The 18,022-nt window shown below is 31.0% G+C and overlaps 1 long non-coding RNA gene across 1 annotated transcript; it reads right to left on the bottom strand.

The window, feature by feature from the left end:
* Positions 1 to 9,228: 9,228 nt before the first annotated feature.
* LOC129920719 (uncharacterized) lies at positions 9,229 to 10,610 on the bottom strand. The gene is made up of 2 exons (XR_008773295.1): positions 9,687 to 10,610; positions 9,229 to 9,592 (listed from the first exon to the last, which is right to left on the bottom strand). It is a non-coding gene; the product is annotated as an uncharacterized LOC129920719 (long non-coding RNA).
* Between the last annotated feature and the right edge of the window lie 7,412 nt (positions 10,611 to 18,022).

Below are 18,022 nucleotides of genomic sequence, written 5' to 3'. Positions count from 1 at the left end.
AAATTCTAACGGTTTTTCAGGTTTTTTTTTTCAAATAGGCGGACGACGCAGAGGGTTATTTTGTTCGAACTTTGTGTTTTTGGAATCCCCAAGAGGTAGATACTCTTTAAAAAAAAAACAATATTTCCCTACTATTTTTGTAGATATTAGAGATGCCGCGAATAGTGATTTGGCCGAAAACCGAATATTCGACCAACGATGAGTATCTATCTTACTGCTTCATGACTTTTGACATTTTATAACCTGTCTTATTGGTTTGATTTGTTTGCGTATCTATCTAACTACTTCGTGTGTTTTTTATTGTTTGAATGTATGTTTTTTTTTTTAATTTAATTTGCGGGTGAGACATGTTTTTCACAAGCTGGAATTATTTACGGGGATAGACGTAATAATTTGTTATCAACAAAGGTTTAAAAATTAATTTTTATTCATCAGAACTTACCATTAGTCAATTCTAAATACTTAAATAACAATTTTTGAACATTTTGTTGTTAAAAAAATAATAATTATTATTATTATTATTATAATTGTCTTTTTTATTCTCTATTTGGTATTCGGTGTTCAGCCCAATGTGGTAAACTATTCGGCCGAATGCCGAATATCAAAAAATTGGCCGAAAACCGAATAGTGGCCGAATATTCGCGGCATCTTCAGCAGATATATCTATTTGCTGATTTCACAGGACTAAAGTCAGAGAACCATAATCAGGAAAAGACTAGATATAGGTACCAACAAATCTGATGTGTTTGTGGGTTCAAGTACAGATTGCTAATTCTGTAGAATAATTAAAGCGCTGGAATTATACATACAGCTGAAAACAGAAATGGCTTGGCTCTACTTCTTGTACAGCAATTTTTCATTAATTTAACATCTAACCTACATGTAGTGCTGAGGCTGTTATTGCGATAACTGCTTTCAATCACTATGCTTTTACATGCGATAGCTCTTTAATATAGCTGCTCAATGCTCAGTCCTCAGCCTTAAAAAATCCAACCCAATCGAATTCGCTGTTACATTATCTGTTCTCTGTATCTTCACTGCTGTGTTCAGAAAATGGTCCCGAAATGAAATGGTTTAAAAATTTCACAACTTTTTTGTGAGCATTTTGTTTTTAATATCTAATGATTTAATTAACGATGAAAAAAGCAGAGATTTAGAGAAAAGTTTATCATGATGATGACGAAACAGAGAAGTTCAATTTGAAATAAATTGTGAAAATGGTAACTTTGCTTTTGTTTATTTTATATTTTCAATCATATTTTAAATCAGGAAGAAGTTTAAGAACAATTTGCGGCGTTAACTCTTGGGCCATTCCGCTATAGACGATCTTCGGCATAATTTCTAAATTTCAATTTTTGTTACTTTTTTGTAAAAAATAACAAGTAAAATAAAAACACGCAAAAATGAGGCCAAATTTAACAAAAATATTTGATTTATTGCACTTGGGAAGGCTTTAATGCAAAAGAGTCTGTATGAACTGCAAATATCATGGCTGGTAATACAGGATCAAAATTTCCATTACCGACAGCTTGAGGTTAAACTTACTTGTTTTGTTAGACATGGTGATGAGGATGACACATGTTAGGTAGTTGTTTACATAAAGAATATAATATTTTGTTGGTGTTTTCATTACCGATACTTATTTTCGGTAGCCATTGTAAACGTGTTGCACCCGCGATAGCTTCTTTGTTTTTTTTTTTTTTTCATTTTATTCTTTTTTCTTATTTATTTTTTATGTTTTAAATTGTTGACTTAACGTCATTCGTAGTCAAATTTACTTAAGTGGGCCACCTAAAACCGACTTCTCGAATTTGATATTTTTCTTGCATATATTGGAAGATTTATAAGTTAAAAATAATATTGCAAAGTATTTTTGAAAAATTTCAATTTTGTTAAAAGTTATAAACAAATGAAAATTTGTACGTCTTTTTGTTAAAATGACTGTATCTCAGTGATGAAAAAATAGAAATCAATGAAATTTGGTACACATATTACCAATTGTACACACAACAATTAAAAAAAAAATAATTAAAAAAAAAAAACAACAAATTATTTATAAATCATTGATTTTGTTATAAACAATTTCATTGATTTTTATTTTTTCACTACTCCGATACAGTCATTTTAACAAAAAGACGTACAAATATTCATTTGTTTATAACTTTTAACAAAATTGAAGTTTTTCAAAAATACTTTGGAATATTGGCCCACTTGAGATAATTTGACTCTTAATATAATTTGAGTAAAAAATCAAAAGTGTTTTAAAATTAACAGATTTTTATGTTTTTGTACTTAGATCTAAAAAGGTAGGGCTGATTTTGTTGCACCCGCGATCGCACTTTGAACTCATCCTAGTGACGATCAAAAATAAACAGGTTCAAATTAGGGATGTTGCGAATATTCGCATCCGCACCCGCAAATGCGGAACATCCGCATGAATTGGGACATCCGCCTCCGCGTCTGCAATAATCAATGCGGATTTTCATGCGGATGCGGATGCAAGGAAATGGTGACCAGAAAGAAGTTGGGTGGAGCCGGCGAATTGCGCGTACCAATGGGATTCACACCGAGTAATGGTCAATGACTGATTTTTTTTAGACAAAACACAGACAAAATGCAAAAGTCTTAATTTTATAGCCCATTTGCACTAGAGCCCAAATTAGATAATTTCGCAAATTATCTCATTTCGAATTTAAAATTTGCGAAATTATCAAATTTGGGATGAAAACAGTATTTTAATAGAGATCTTTCTTTCCAGACAATAAAAGGGCTAGTGCCAGTAAAGTCTTTAACGATAATTTCTACCCACTACACAGCGCGGGCTTAATTAACCAACCTCTGTGTAACCGACTTGATGCAGAGAAGGTATTACTTTTTATTTTCTCTCACTAAACCCAAATAATAAAAATTGTATTAATCCATTTATATTAACTTATTATATAACATCTTAAACATCCGCATCTGCTGATGTTAACTTTCAAAAATCGCATCCGAGTCTGCATCCGCGGATGTGAAAAAATCCACATCCGCAACATCCCTAGTTCAAATGCACCCTTTCAAATTATAGTTTGATTAAAATATTTTTGTATTTGTTTGTACATATACTTCGAATGAGTATAAATGTTGCTCCTGCGATACTGGAAGTGCCCTCTTATTTAAAGAGTGATTAAATGGCAGCTTTTTAAAGCTGCTCTTTTTATACGCTGCTCACGGCTCTTTAAAAATCGATCTTTAGCACACGCCAGCCTACATGTGTATGTAAGTACCTAATTGTAGTCAGGGCTGCCACCTTACTCCTTTAGCAGTAGATCTACTGCGTTTTAGCCCAAATGAAAATCTACTGCGCAGAAAAAACGAATCTACTCTCCTTTTAAAAATTTTAATAGTACCTAACCAAAGTTTGATTGTTGTCTATTTCAAAATTTTAAATACTGAGCCACGTTCACTTACTCTAAATGTATGCACTGAAAAATTCAAATACAGCCTTATCGTGAGTTTTACGTGAACAAAATTCCAAACGGAAAATTGAATTTCACTTGTGACTTGTGAGTTCCGGGCCAAACGGTGTTCATGTTCGGGAAACTAGCCGTATTCTTAACTCTTTTTTAGGTAATTTGAGAAGTTACCGACATCTCTTGTGAGATAGAAGTTAAACTCGTAATACCTGTTAAGATTCCGGATTTCCGGGCGAACAAAATGATGTAATGACGTGAAACCGAAGATAGAGCTGTTTCGTTTTTTTTTTACTGTTGAGCTAATTTTTTAATTTGTGTTATAGTAAAATATATTTCTGTGATTTGAATGTTGTTTGTATATAGGGTTACCAACTTTTTTAAGAAGGAATAGAGTATATTTGATCTCAGAGACGACAAAAAAGAGTACATTTGAAAAAAGAAGAGTACCATTCATTTCAAGTCTTGAAAATGTATTTTTTGGTACTTCTTGCAGTATATAACAATATTTTTGTTATTTTTAAAATATGTGTATCTGTATAACCCTAAACGGGCAAATTCAAAATTGATATAAATTCATGACCCAAAATACTCTCTCAGTGAATGCTGAAGTTGTAAGAACAGATAGTATATAGTTCACAATTTTTGCAGTTACCAATATAAGAAGCTTAACTCGAACAAAAATACCTTGATTTTTTACAAGAAAAAATCTAATGTTTTGAGGTCTTAAACAAAACAAAGTAAAATAGAGAACAAAATTTGAGTTAAAAATAAATTAAACTAATATTTCTGAAAAAGTACAGAATCCTTTTTAAACATTTTACTTTAATTAATATTTAAAACTGTTTTTTTTTTTTTTTAATAAAGGTATTAATATTCTAAAAATTTTTTTTACTTCCATGAATTATATTGAAAACATCAGAAGTTACACCAGTTCAAACATTGGAAAATTAAGAAAAATAGCATCAGTTGCGTTTCATATTTTTCTATTCAAAAAAAAAAACAAAGTTTAATTTTTTGAAAAAAGCTTACTCCTTCCTTTGATTCAATTTCATTCCAAAACAAAATTTAAAAAAAATAAATTTTAAGTCTGACTAAGAAACAAACAAAACAAGTAGGTCATACTAAAACAACGACCAAAATTATAGTGCTTTGTACTCTCTAAATCACAATTGTTCATATTTAGTTATTATAAGGTCGAATATTTTAAGCCTCGTTATCTTTTTCATTCAATTATCTTTAGAAATATGAAAGTTATCCACCAATTTGTAAACGTTAAGATGTTTATGTGGTGGTACACTTAGCCTTAAGTAAAAAAAGATTATTTTGACGTTCTCTATCAGAGTTATAGATTATAGAGTACAAACACGTGAAATAGAGTACAATACTCTTTTTTAGAGTACGGTTGGCAACCCTATTTGTATATTTAAAAATCTTCTGCGGTATAATGCAATCTATTGTGCTTTTTCTTGAAATATACTGCGCTCAATTGCCTTTGGGGTGGCAGCGCTGATTGTAGTAGATACCTATGTATGTATATCCAGGGCTACCTTTTTATTCGAGATTTCGAGAAAAATAGCGGCCTCAGTCAAAATAAAATAAATTACTCAATATAATTCAATAAATTACATCACAGCGTTGCACGAAATTATGATATAGGTACTTTTGTCGCTGAAAATTCTGAAAATGTTGAATACTAATAAAATTAAATTTTGGAACGACGAAAGCGTTTTTTTCCGTCGACGAACAGGTGTGAAATTTCTCTCCTCTGCCAATAACGTTTTTAGTCTTCGACGTTCAGGTGTGAAAATTTAGTTTAGTCGGCAATGTTTGTTGTCGGCCGTTGTCATTGTTTTAGGAAAGCTTTATAGGTATGAAGAGTAAACAAAACTAAACTAAGAGTGACTTTCAAAAATGGATAGTGTCATTTCTCAGAAAATCGAAAGGAAATTTGAGTTTGAATGGTTTGAAGGGTTAATACTCTGTTCTCTTTACTTTATCTGGTTAAATTGAGCATTGCAACGTGGGGAACAGAATTTAAAACTTAGCTTGAAAAAAATCTTAGCATCAAATGTTAAATTTTCTTGCGGTCAGCAAGAAAATTTAACGTAGTAGAGCAGATATTTTTTAAAATTAGGAAAAAGAGGCACCAAAATATCAAAAGAGGAGTTTTTGAATAATTTTTTAAAAGTGGATTGGGCGAGAAAAGAGGAAAAAATCCGCTTTACGAGGCGCGAAGGTAACCCAGTACGTATGTAAGTATGTACCTATTTGTAGTGTTATTAAACCTATATACATACATACATACCTATATCTATCTATTTTGATTGTTTTAAATTTTGGCAGTTCTAAGCACTACAGCCGCAGTTTCCTCATTCTGGTCCTCCAGCAAGATCAGGATTTGTAAAGCTGGGTCCACATTAGGTTGATCAACACGTTCAACATACTTTCCAAATCGACATAGGTACTGAACATTTAAAAATTTCCAAATTATTCTAACTGATATATAGGACATATCAGAGCATACACATCAATTGACCAAATTTTAAAAGGTTTAACTGTTAATTATATTGATTTGGAACGCATGTTGAACGTGTTGATCAACCTAGTGTGGACCCAGCTTAAGAAAGCTGCATGGGTGTAAGGCACCATCCAATGCAAACACCACCCACCTACACAAGTAAAGCGGCAAATTATCAACAGTGTTAGCGAGGTCGTACACCACACCATGTGCTCAGGCAAAAAAAAAAAACGACCTTAAATTCTCAAATGGACACTTAAAGAAGTGAAATCTTAAATTGCACATGTCAAATTACGTCAGATACCTAGATAAAAAAAAACTTTTCTCTATTATTAACATACATAAATATTTACATTTGTTTTCTTTTTATAATTTAATTTTTTGTTCATTAACAAAGATCTGTTGCACCCAATGTTATCACAGCAGGTACGTCTACTTACTATATATACACCTTATTTTCTTATAAGCAATTTTAAGAAAAAAAAAAACAAATAGAAAAGAAGCTAGTCAGATACGATACCTATACACTGAGAGAAAAAAATAGTATCGGGATAACTAATTTAACTAGTCACAAGTAACAATTGTTAACTACATACATATTTAAAATAGTGATCCCGATTTTAACTTTTATTTCTCTGAGTGTAGCTGTAAACAGAAAAAATGGCAAATTTTATTCCATATTTAAATAAAAATTATTCTCTAAAATACAAACCTATATAATTAGAAACAAAAAAAAAAAAAAAAAAAAAAAAAAACAATATATACCTGCCTACCTTCTATAGCTACATAGGTAGTTAATATGTATGTTTTTTTTAATAGGCATTAAGATGAGCACATAGTTAGGTGTATACTGTATAGGTGTAATGAAGGAATAAATGACTTCACATATCATGAGAGTGAAGAATACAGAAAGTATAAGAGAGGTGTATTGTGCGCGCACTCTTTTATACCTTCGTAAATCATAACAGAGTTGTCGTCTACCTTGCCTCCCCTTCTATATATGATATATGTGTCTATCTACATAAATATTCTCTCAAGTACACGTGGTACTCATCTTCTTTATATATTTGTATTTGTAATCAGTTTTCTGAACTGTTTTATTTATTTTTTTTTTTTTTGCATACCTAGACATTAATTTTTTTTTTTTCATAACAAAAACACTTCTTGGAGTACACCTACCTACATATAAACAAAAAAAAAAAAAAAAAATTGATGGATGAAAAAAGAAATAACAAAATTAACCGTTTCAAAACTGTACATACGTATGTTAACACACACACACACACAACAAACGCATATAAGTGTAAGGTGTGCATGGCAGGTGTCAATACGCCAGCATATTATTGTTTTTCATATCAAATATATATCATTCTTTCATCATTTTTCCATTTCTTTCATTCTGTATCCAAAATAAAATTGAACAATATTAATTTTTTTACTTTCACATAATCCAAGTTTCTGTTTATTTGTATAGGTTTTTTAAGGAATACATTTGATTCTGGTTAATACTTACAGATATATATACAAAAAAACACAAACGAAAGATTACATTTATATGTGTAGGTATAAGAAAAGAAAAAAAAAAAAAAAGAAAAACACAACCCAACCAAACTGTTGGTAATGGTCTCTCTCCGGCTCATCGTTGTATATAAATCGATTTATATAATATATGAAGTTGCCGCGAAACACCGGCTCATTTTGTATAGGTATATGAGAATATACACAAACGAAGAATATTCCTGTACATAAAAATCCAACTAAATTCAACGGTACAAACAAAGTAGTGCAAATACATCAAATGTTATGTCAAAAATTAAATTATTAAGTTTCTATATCAAAAAAAATTCACAACCTTTACTTTCAACTTATTTCTTAGCCTAATTAAATACCTGTACTATTTTTTATGTAAACATTTTGTTTACTTTTGGATAAAATATCATAATGAAACAAATGTATAGATATACCACAAGAAATATGAAAAATAAAGCCAAGTGATACAACATAGGTATAAGAAACAATTTAAAAGAAAAAAATCTGTATTTTAAAAAGTGGTGTTTATTTACTTTTGTTTTAATTTTTTGTTCCTTCGACGGTTGCTTCGTTTTTTCTAAGATTGCTGTCTCTTTTCTCCTTTCTTTTTTTTTTTATTTTGTGTAGTTTTTATTTATCACAATATGTTTTTTTTTTTACTTGTTTTCTTTTTTTTGGTTTACACTTTTGTTTTGTGCAGAAAAATTAGAAACTTTTTTCTTTTTTTCACTGTAAGTTACTAATAGGTTAGAAATTAGGGATAACTCAAATTAGATTTTCGAAATTCAAAACAAGGAATTCCCGGACGTGAAGATTGAAAGTAAAAATATCAATACACACGTCTCCTCCAAAACAGGGAATGAGGAGGATAACTCGAAATAAGAAGAGTGAAAGAGAAACAAATAGAGAGGAAGAGAGAGAGAGAGAGAGAAGGGCTGATAAAGAAGCTTTCCATATCTCTGTTCCGAAAAGCATTCAAACCATGATTTTACCGATATAATTTTTTTTTATTAAGATAACTAAATTAACTGTCACACTTAAAAAAATCCCTCAAATGTATTTGCCCCTCCGTTTCCTATGCAGTTAGTAGGAAAGGATAGGAGAGAAAACAAAAATTGAGGTATATTGTAGGTCCATTTATATGTATAGCAATGTCCCCTATACACCTATATCGTTTTGTATTTGGGCAAGTGTGTGACGATACTATTTCATACGGCAATAATGTTGGTGGTTGTGATATTCGAGCAATGATGAGGAGGAAGAGTGTAGCAAGGAGGAGAGGGAGGAAGTTTTGATCGGCGGTGTGTCGGTGGGAAGGGTTTATGGATGGTTGGTTGGACTACCGTTTTTCGCAACTATACAACTGTCTTCTTCTTTCTAATTTTAATATCCAAAATGTACTTCCATATCTTCCCCGTCTCTTTTTTTCTTTACTTAATTATTAAGACGCACTCAAAAAACACTCCATTAAGCACTAAAAACATACAAGGTAGAAAGCATAAAACTATTTACACATTTACTCTACAAAAAAAGGCTAGTATACTGAAACAGTTGAAGCTTGTTTTTGAAAGAAACAAAAAACCTAGCTTATTCGCCTATTCGGTCGTAGTTTTATTTTTTTTTTTTTTCTTATTATATTGGATTCACAACATATACACCGTCTTCCACTGCACAAAAAAGTAGTGGGTGCCTACACGGCAACTACAAAAAACAGTACATTTGTTAAAAAAAAAACTTTCTTTTTTTCTAACTATTTGTGACTTTTTCTTTTTACAGTTTTCCTTTTGCTATCGATTAGGTCCAATGTTTCATCTTAAGTAAAAAAAAATAAAACAATTAGATGTGTTTCCCTAATAATTTGTTTCTCTCTCACTCTCTTTGCATTTTGCAATATAATTGAATATAATAGAAAAATTGTATAAATTGGAACTTTGGGAAGAAAATAAAAAAAAAAAAGCTTTTCACGCGCGAGAACCGAAATACGAAAAGTAGATGATGAAAAAAAGTCATGTACGTTTTTTTTTTTATAAAACAAAGTACACACTCCGCCATAATCAAATCGCATCTACATGGTTCACACACTAAAAATCTGGTGAAAAATATTTAATAATTTAATTTGAATCTGTTTTTTTTTTTCTTATTATACAATTTAAAAAAATGAAAAAAAAGCATAAAATTCTAACCAGATTTTTTTAACGAAATAAAATTAAAATAATTAAATACTGTAACGGCGCGGCAAAAAAACGACGAGATGAACACAAAAACTTTATCTTGTCACAAGGTGTACTAGTCGTTAACGTACCCACTTAGCAGCCGTTCGTCGGTAAAGATCGTTCAAAACCGAACAACTGAATTTGGAGAGGTTTTTTCATTTTCAGCCTTCTACACAAATTTACAAGTTGATGGTGGCATCTCTTTCACGAGTATGACTTTGTTTCAGTCGTTTGTTTGTTATTTCTTTTTTTTTCGTTTTTGTTTTGTTTTGGAACATAGTTCCCCTGCGTTTCTACAGCTAGAAGAGTACAAAACTACAACTATGACAGACTGAAACCGTTGCTGTATTATAAGTTTATATTCTCCATTAAATACCCCAACCACACAAATACAAATAAAAAATTAATATTATATAAGTTTTGACACTGTATATACACTTGTAGGTACGTCACTACACACTTATTTTTATTGTAGGACTCGTTTTGATTACCCCTTATGAGGTATTTTTTTCTTTTGTTGTTCGTTTTATTCACATTCGTTCAACCAATTGCACACTGGAATATTTGATGCAAATCACTGACTAAAAAGTTACTTTTTATGATAGTGTTCCATTTCTTCGTTTTCAAATTGAAAATGAGTTGTATATTCCAGATTCAAGATATAAATACCATAATTACAAATTTAATATGAATAAATGAGAAAGTTTAATTACATATTTGTTATAAGTTTTTTAAGGGAATAGGTACAAAATATTTAAAAAGAACGGCAACACCTACAGGTATGAATTAAGGCTTGACCACACCGCAAGGTGTGCGGTAGCGGTACTTGTATTAAAAAAATTTCAAATCTGAACATTGATGTGTCAGTTTGTAATTTGTTTCATACAAGTACCCGTACCGCTAACGCTTACCTATCCGGTGTGGTCTTTTCTTTAAGGGTGTTCCACACCAACGAAAAAAAAAAACGCTGCCTCATAAACTCGACGAAGACCTAAACAAATCAAATTTTTAAACAAGGGCGCAATTAAAAAAAAATTCATTTAAATAGATTTCTAGTGTGTTTTTTCTAATTATATTCTACTATGCCTTCACTCCGCATATCCATTTTGACATTTCTGTGTTGCTTTCTTAAGGTATAACTACATTGGCTCAAAAAGTGAAAAAGTACAAAAGTGAAAATTTTCAAATGCATTTTTGTGTAGTTTTTCGGGCTGGAAAATTAAAACTAATGATGCAGAAAGCTTATTTTTTGGTCTAAAAAACTATTTGTATACTCTTATTCACAAAACAATTGCGCTAGCGAGAAAAAAAATATTTTCACTTTTGTACTTTTTCAAAAAGTGGTGTATGTAGTTAAGCCTTTACTTCCACTTCATGGTGAGAAAGAGAGCCAAAAGAGACAGAAAGTTTTAATTTGGGAAGTTCGAACCAGCGTTGCAACTTTGCTGCAATTGCAGTAGATCTACTGCACTTCTTCAAATCAAATTCCAAGCGTTTTAAGGAAATAATAAACCAATTCCTTTGTAATAAGTAGTATTGAAATGTACAAAATCTGCTCTTAACTCAGAACCAGCTCTAAAAAGCTGCAAAACACCAAGATTAACACTGTTTAAAGTGTTTTTGGCCCAACAGATAGAGCCTATATTAGTGAAAAAAAAAATCTAAAAGGAAGTACAAATGCTTAATTTAAATTCTTTACATGAGTTTGGTTGTAATAAGAAAAGTATTCTGAGTGTTAGCTCAACATACGGGTATTTTGATTGTTAGATGAAATCTACTGCGATTTTTTTTATGGATCTACTGCGCAAACTTTGTTTGGAAGTGGCAACAATGTTCGAACATTTGTCTTCTCTTTTTTTACAGTTGCCACTTTGACGTTTTAAACTCGGCGAAAACCAAAACAAACCAAATTTGTTAATAAATGGAGCATAGAAATGTATTTTAAATTTCGTAATTTTTTCGATTTTTAAACTCTAGATTAAGTTAAATATAACGCAGTTAACAAAAAACACTAGAAATCGATTTTTAAAAATCGAAGTTCTTAAAAATTGCGCGCGTCTTTGAAAATTTGATTCATTTTTCATATAGCTTAGGAGTTGTTTTTCTTTCTTTATTTTTTTTTCTTTCCTAAATTTTTTTTCAAAATCCAAAAGATGTACCTTTAGTTAAGAATTTAAACAAATACAAACCTGATATATGCAGCTCTTATTTGATTGTTTGTGTATTTAAGTGATTATATGAAAATCTCTCTTAAAGATTCTTCCAATTTTGTATAGTTAAAGATGCTACAGTTGAAGTTATTATAAGAGAAAATAAAAGATTTGTTTGGACCAAAAGGTACAACGTTTGGTTAGGGATTTTTCATAAGTCACTTTAACTGTAACTGTTTTTTTTTTTAATGCCTAGAGAAACGCATTTCAACGTCTTTGATCATTTACTCAAGCACCATCCAAACTAACAGAGTTCCTGTTTTAGAGACACTGTTTTTATATTCAGTGGAATTTTGAAAAGTTTAGTGAAAAACATTTTTTAATAGCTGATGTAGTTGATGTAGTAAGCTCTGAAACAGGCTCCAGAAATAAATTAAAAACACAGAAAGAAGTTGTCATGAAATTGTAAACTCTCACAATGGTCTTTTAAAAACCCTATAAATAATTCTTCGGATATTTAGATAAATATTTATTTATTTTATTTATTTATTTATTTCTTGAAAACCTATACACATTAAGACATATTGTCTTATAACTTAGATATAAGCTACAATTAAACATTTAATGACAGCTAGTATTTGACAATTTTTTTTACGAAAATACATTCGAAAATTAAAAAAAAAAATGAAACCAAGAAAGAAAGAAAAAAAAGAGAAGAAAAAAGAAAAAGAAGGAAGAGAGGGAAAAAAAACTATAAATTTGGTATCAAATTGTAAACAAATTATTATTGCTGTGAAAAGTGAAGCTTTATTCTAGTTTGTAGTTTCAAAACATCGTCTATTTCTCTTATATTTCGTGGGAGAGAATTCCATAATCTAACTGAATATACGAAGAACTGACGCTCGGATGTGAGGGAGGTATATTTCTATAGTACTATCATAAAATCGAATTTAGTATTAGTTCATGTCGCCACTTTTTTGAGGTGGCGCTCAGTGTGTTTTTTTCATACAAATTCTGATTTTTCAAGTCACCACTAGAATTCCTAAGATCGTTTTACTTCATGATAGCACTATGGAAATATATGTATATACAATGGTTATCATATCACTGAGATATTGAGGTTCACGGTTGAGGAGTATCTTTGAAAGTAAACTTTACAGGCCGCCTCCACAGGATATAATTTTTGTCATGTTGAAGTGTCTTAACAAGAAATGTCTTGTGGAGGCTCGCCATTTTTTGTTATGATTCAATGTCGATTTTGTCTGAACACGGATGTCTAACAACGAATTTGACAGATGTGTTTTTTTTCTTTTGGAAGTGCAGTTTTTTCATTATTTTTTGTCCTCTCATGAAGAAGGTTGTCTCCGTAGTAGCGGACGACAAAATAATATTTGTTTGTTTTGCGAATTTTTGCATGTTTTATGTTGAATTGAATTAGATTTCATGAAATGTTATATACTTTTTGAATTTATTTATTTATTTTGAATTTATATACCAGGTATTATAATTAATTTTTATAAAAATAGATTGTTTTAGAAGGCAAATAAAAAACAAACCAGGCAATATGTAGCTACATGTACCTATACATTGAAAAAAATTTAAAAAAAAGAATCATACAAAATTGGTCATATAAAATAAATTTTGTCCGCAAAAAATCATACATCATCTTCTGGCGACCGAAGCATATGAAATGAATTGTCCGAACATAATTTTGCCAGCCAAGAAAATGAAAATTGTTACAGGCCGCCTCCACAGGAGATATTTTTGTCTAACTCAATGTCTAACATCTACAACATAACAATTTTCATTTTCTTGCCTGGGCAAATTTTATTCGGACATTTCATTTCATATGCTTCGTTCACCAGAGGATGATGTATGATTTTGTATGGACAAAATTTATTTTATATGCCGTCAATTTTGTATGAATACTTCTTTTTGTTAAATTTTTTCAATGTACACATGCACTCATCGACAAACTATGCATGTACCTATTGCTTGGTTTGTTTTTTTCTTTTCTTTCCTTCTAGGAAATAAACAAGCTTTAATTTACAAAATTAATTATAATACCTGTTAAATAAATTTACAATAAATAAATAAATTCAAAAAGTATAATACCATTTCATTAAATCTAATTCAATTCAACATAGAACATACAAAAATTCGCAAAACAAACAAATATATTTTGTTGTCCGCTACTACGGAGACAACCTTGCTCATGAGAGGACAAAAAATAATGAAAAAACTACCCTTCCAAAAGAACCCTTCAAGCAAACAGGTCCGACCTCGGTCCGAATCCGCTCCGCCTGAGGCGGAGCTGAGTCCGACTTCGGATCAGAAACTGGTCTGAAGGCGGCTCAAATTAGTATGGAAATTATAATCACCGCGAAGTCGATTGCATATGTATTGGTGTGGTGAAAATCTTCATTCCGAGAAAATGGAGCCGACGGCGGACCTGAGTCGGAGCAGCGAAAACCTACCAGAAAGAGGAATAAAAAAGGGATGACGTTTCGCATTTGCGACCAAAAAAAGAACTAGATTTTTTTTTTTCACTGAAACTGTTTTTTTTTATTTAATTTTGGCAAACGAAATTTTCACAATATATACAATATAAAATAGAATGCATTTTTTCATTTTATTTTATTTGTTGTTGCTGCCATCTTTAGATGCCCAATCGCATGTTTCACCTTCTGCCTTTTTCTTCATAATTAGAGATTACATCTACAACACAAACAGAAACACATCATTTTAATCCAAACACTTTGAGCGATATATACAACATACCTTTTTTTGTTTCCATATTGTTAATAGTTTAATATAATTGTTTATAATTACACTTATATTTTATTAACAACGACGAGAGACACGACGCGACTAAACACTTCAACAAAAAATAACAAAATGACGCTTTTGCTCTTGTTGGCTATGTCTGTCTACTTTTTTTTCCTTTTCTCAGTTTTCACCACGATTCTCTTAGACTTTGTGTTCATACACAAAAAGTTGCAAGTGTGTGAGTGCAACCCCGCTTTTCTCGGTCGGAGGTCGGAAATCTTTTCTGGACTCCGTTTTCTTGCTTGAAGGGAAAAAAAACACATCTGTCAAATTCAATGTTAGACATTCGTGTTCAAACAAAATCGAAGACACGATTGTCTAACATTGAATCATAACAAGAAATGGATAGCCTTCACAAGACATTTCTTGTTAAGACACGTCAACATGACAAAAATTATCTCCTGTGGAGGCAGCCTGTTATGTTGTAGATGTTAGACATTGAGTTAGAGAAAAATATCTCTTGTGGAGGCGGAAGGAAATTTTCAAAAGTCATGTCTAACGGCCATATTTATCACTAGTTTAAAAATACATATGGATGTAAAGAAATGTCAAAAATAAATCCAAATCCAAAATATTCACTACTTAAATCCAATCTTAAATCCAATTTCGTTAAATCCAAATATATTTGAACTGCTCTCTGGAGGTCTGTTTAACTTTATAAATCCAGATGTAAAATTCATTATCACAGTGTTCAGTTGCTTTGTCAAGTATTTTGAGAAGGAAAAATAAAGACAAATGCAAATCATACAAAATTCATTGAATAATCACATAATTTTTTTTGAGTGAATAATATGAACAAAAAATTAAATCCTTAGATTTATAAAATTCGGATTTGAGCGATTGGATTTTAAATTAACTTTAATCCAAACTAAATCCAGAGTGAATAATATGGCCGTAAAAGTTTTTTGGAAAAATTAGTTACACTGTCATATCTGCGCAAACAGTAGATATAGCGTGTATCAGACTGTTAAAAGCAACGTTTAGCTTTCTTTTGCTGACGGAATCGCAATGGGAATATATTTCGCAGCCATATATGAGAGTTGGTTAGACTAACGGTTTTGCTAATAGCATCCGCACTTTTATGGGCGTAAAAGATTATGTTGCCCACATGGTACGTACATAGAATAATCCCATATGTTTTACCCACAGCTATGCTTATGTGATTATTCCATGTTAAAGTTCGATTGAAAACCATACCTAGATTTTTAGCAGTTTCAACATATTTAATTGATGAGCTATGTAGGAGCAGAGGAGGGAAGTAAGAAAGGTCAACAACTTTCTTAGATATCACAAGGCCTACAGATTTCTTAGGGTTCAATAAATTAAAGGAATAAAGTCGATGGAAACGCACTGGATGTTACTATGTATTTTTTTATATTTTATAAAATTATTAACTGTATACAGAGAAAAAATATAACTATTTTAATAGTTAAAACCGGGATAACTATGTTAAATAGCCATTATTGGCTTTTAAATAGTCATTATTGACTAAAAAATAGTCATTATTGACTAAAAAATAGTCATTATTGACTAAAAAAATAGTCATTATTGACTATTTAAAAAGTCACATATAACTATTTTAATAGTTAAAATTGACTATTTAAGAGTTAATTTTGAGAATACGAGTACTTCGATTGACTATTAAAGTAGTAAAAATTAACTATTTTTTTTAACTATTTGAACAGTTATCTCGATAATAACTATTTTAACGTGAGGGTACCATAAACAAAAAATACCAAGACTGGAAACTTTCGTACGTCTTTCCCCCCAAAACCCTTTTGTGTACAGTGCTGTCTGTGAATATATGTGAAAGCCACCACGTTGGTAAATGACGTTAACACGCACACATTTATAGATTCACGACATTCGCCACACATCGGACACGAACACAACGATAGGTTCACGACATTCACCACACCTCGCAGCTTGTAGGCAAACGTCAGTTGACCGCCGAGTTTCCAGTCTTGGTATTTTTTGTTTATGGAGGGTACGTTCAAAACCAGTAGGTACATATTCCTCATTTTGCATGTCTACACAGAGAAAATAGTCATTATTGGCTATTAAATAGTCATTATTGACTATTTAAATAGTCACATATAACCATTTTAATAGTTAAAATTGACTATTTAATAGTAAATTATTAAAATAGTCAAAATAACTGCATATTTTTTTTAACTATTTTAATAGTTATCCCGATAATAACTATTTTGTTCTCTAAGTGAATTTAAATCTTTAAAAAACACTTATTTCACTGAACTTAGAAAAAAAGGAAACAAAAACACAAAAGAGCAGCTATTCCCCATCCCCGATTAGAGCTCATAATTAAAATATTTATGGAAACAAAAATCCACTCGTAATGAGGAATCTAAAACTTGATTTTTCATGACAATAAAATATCTTGGAAGTTCAAACCCAACATAGGTTGGTCTATACTAAGCTTTAATCAAGTATAAGCGATAGTAAATATTAGATGTGTTTTTTTATTACCACCGGTCTTAACTTGACAAAAAAAACACAGTCAGGGCTAAGTCAGGTATTACATTAAGCCTCAAGAGGCGCGACTCTTTTTAAACAAAATGAGTGCAAAAGAGAAAAAACATGAAAGAAAAAATTATCCGACCGGGGAGTCGTGCGTCGTGAGTACGAGACTCTTTTTTGACGTTGCTTTTTCCACTTTTTCTTTTTTCAACATCCCTCTCATTTCTTTTTGCTTCTTGGTGCAATACAACAACAACAAATTTTAAATCAAAAGAGAAATGTCAAATTTGAGTCCTTGACACAAGAGGCATCGTGTAACAGTACGCGCCTCACAGAATGATTTATCAAAAGGAAATTCGAAAAAAGAGTCAAGCCTCTTGAGGCTTCATGTAATAGCTGACTAAGCAATTTACATTTTAACAACACATTAGGTGTGTTTTTTTTATACCACCGGGCTTAACTGGACAAAAAAAAACGCATCGGGGCTTAACCTGAAATCTTGGCAGCACTGTATATTGAATGTTCCGAAAACACAAGACGCAACAAAAATTTAACTTGTCATATTTTTCGCTTTCGAGTTATTATTGTATTTTTCATGTATGTTTTACAAAGAGATACAAAAATGTATGCTAGCAAAACTTGTTAAATACATTTTATCATTCCAAACGTCAGTTTTCACGTTTGTAAACAAATTCTAAACAGTTTATGAAAAAATTAGTTTGGTAGCACAGATTTAAAACTGGTCAAAAAGTTAAGCCCAGACAAATCTCCGGGCTAAACAACTAAGCCCACGGGGCTAAGGTGTTATTTAACATGTAGATTTTTTTTGTCCAGTTAAGCCCAGTGGTA

This window comes from Episyrphus balteatus, chromosome X, assembly GCF_945859705.1.
Source record: "Episyrphus balteatus chromosome X, idEpiBalt1.1, whole genome shotgun sequence".
Lineage (NCBI taxonomy): Eukaryota > Metazoa > Arthropoda > Insecta > Diptera > Syrphidae > Episyrphus > Episyrphus balteatus.
This window is presented reverse-complemented; position numbering and strand designations above follow the sequence as displayed.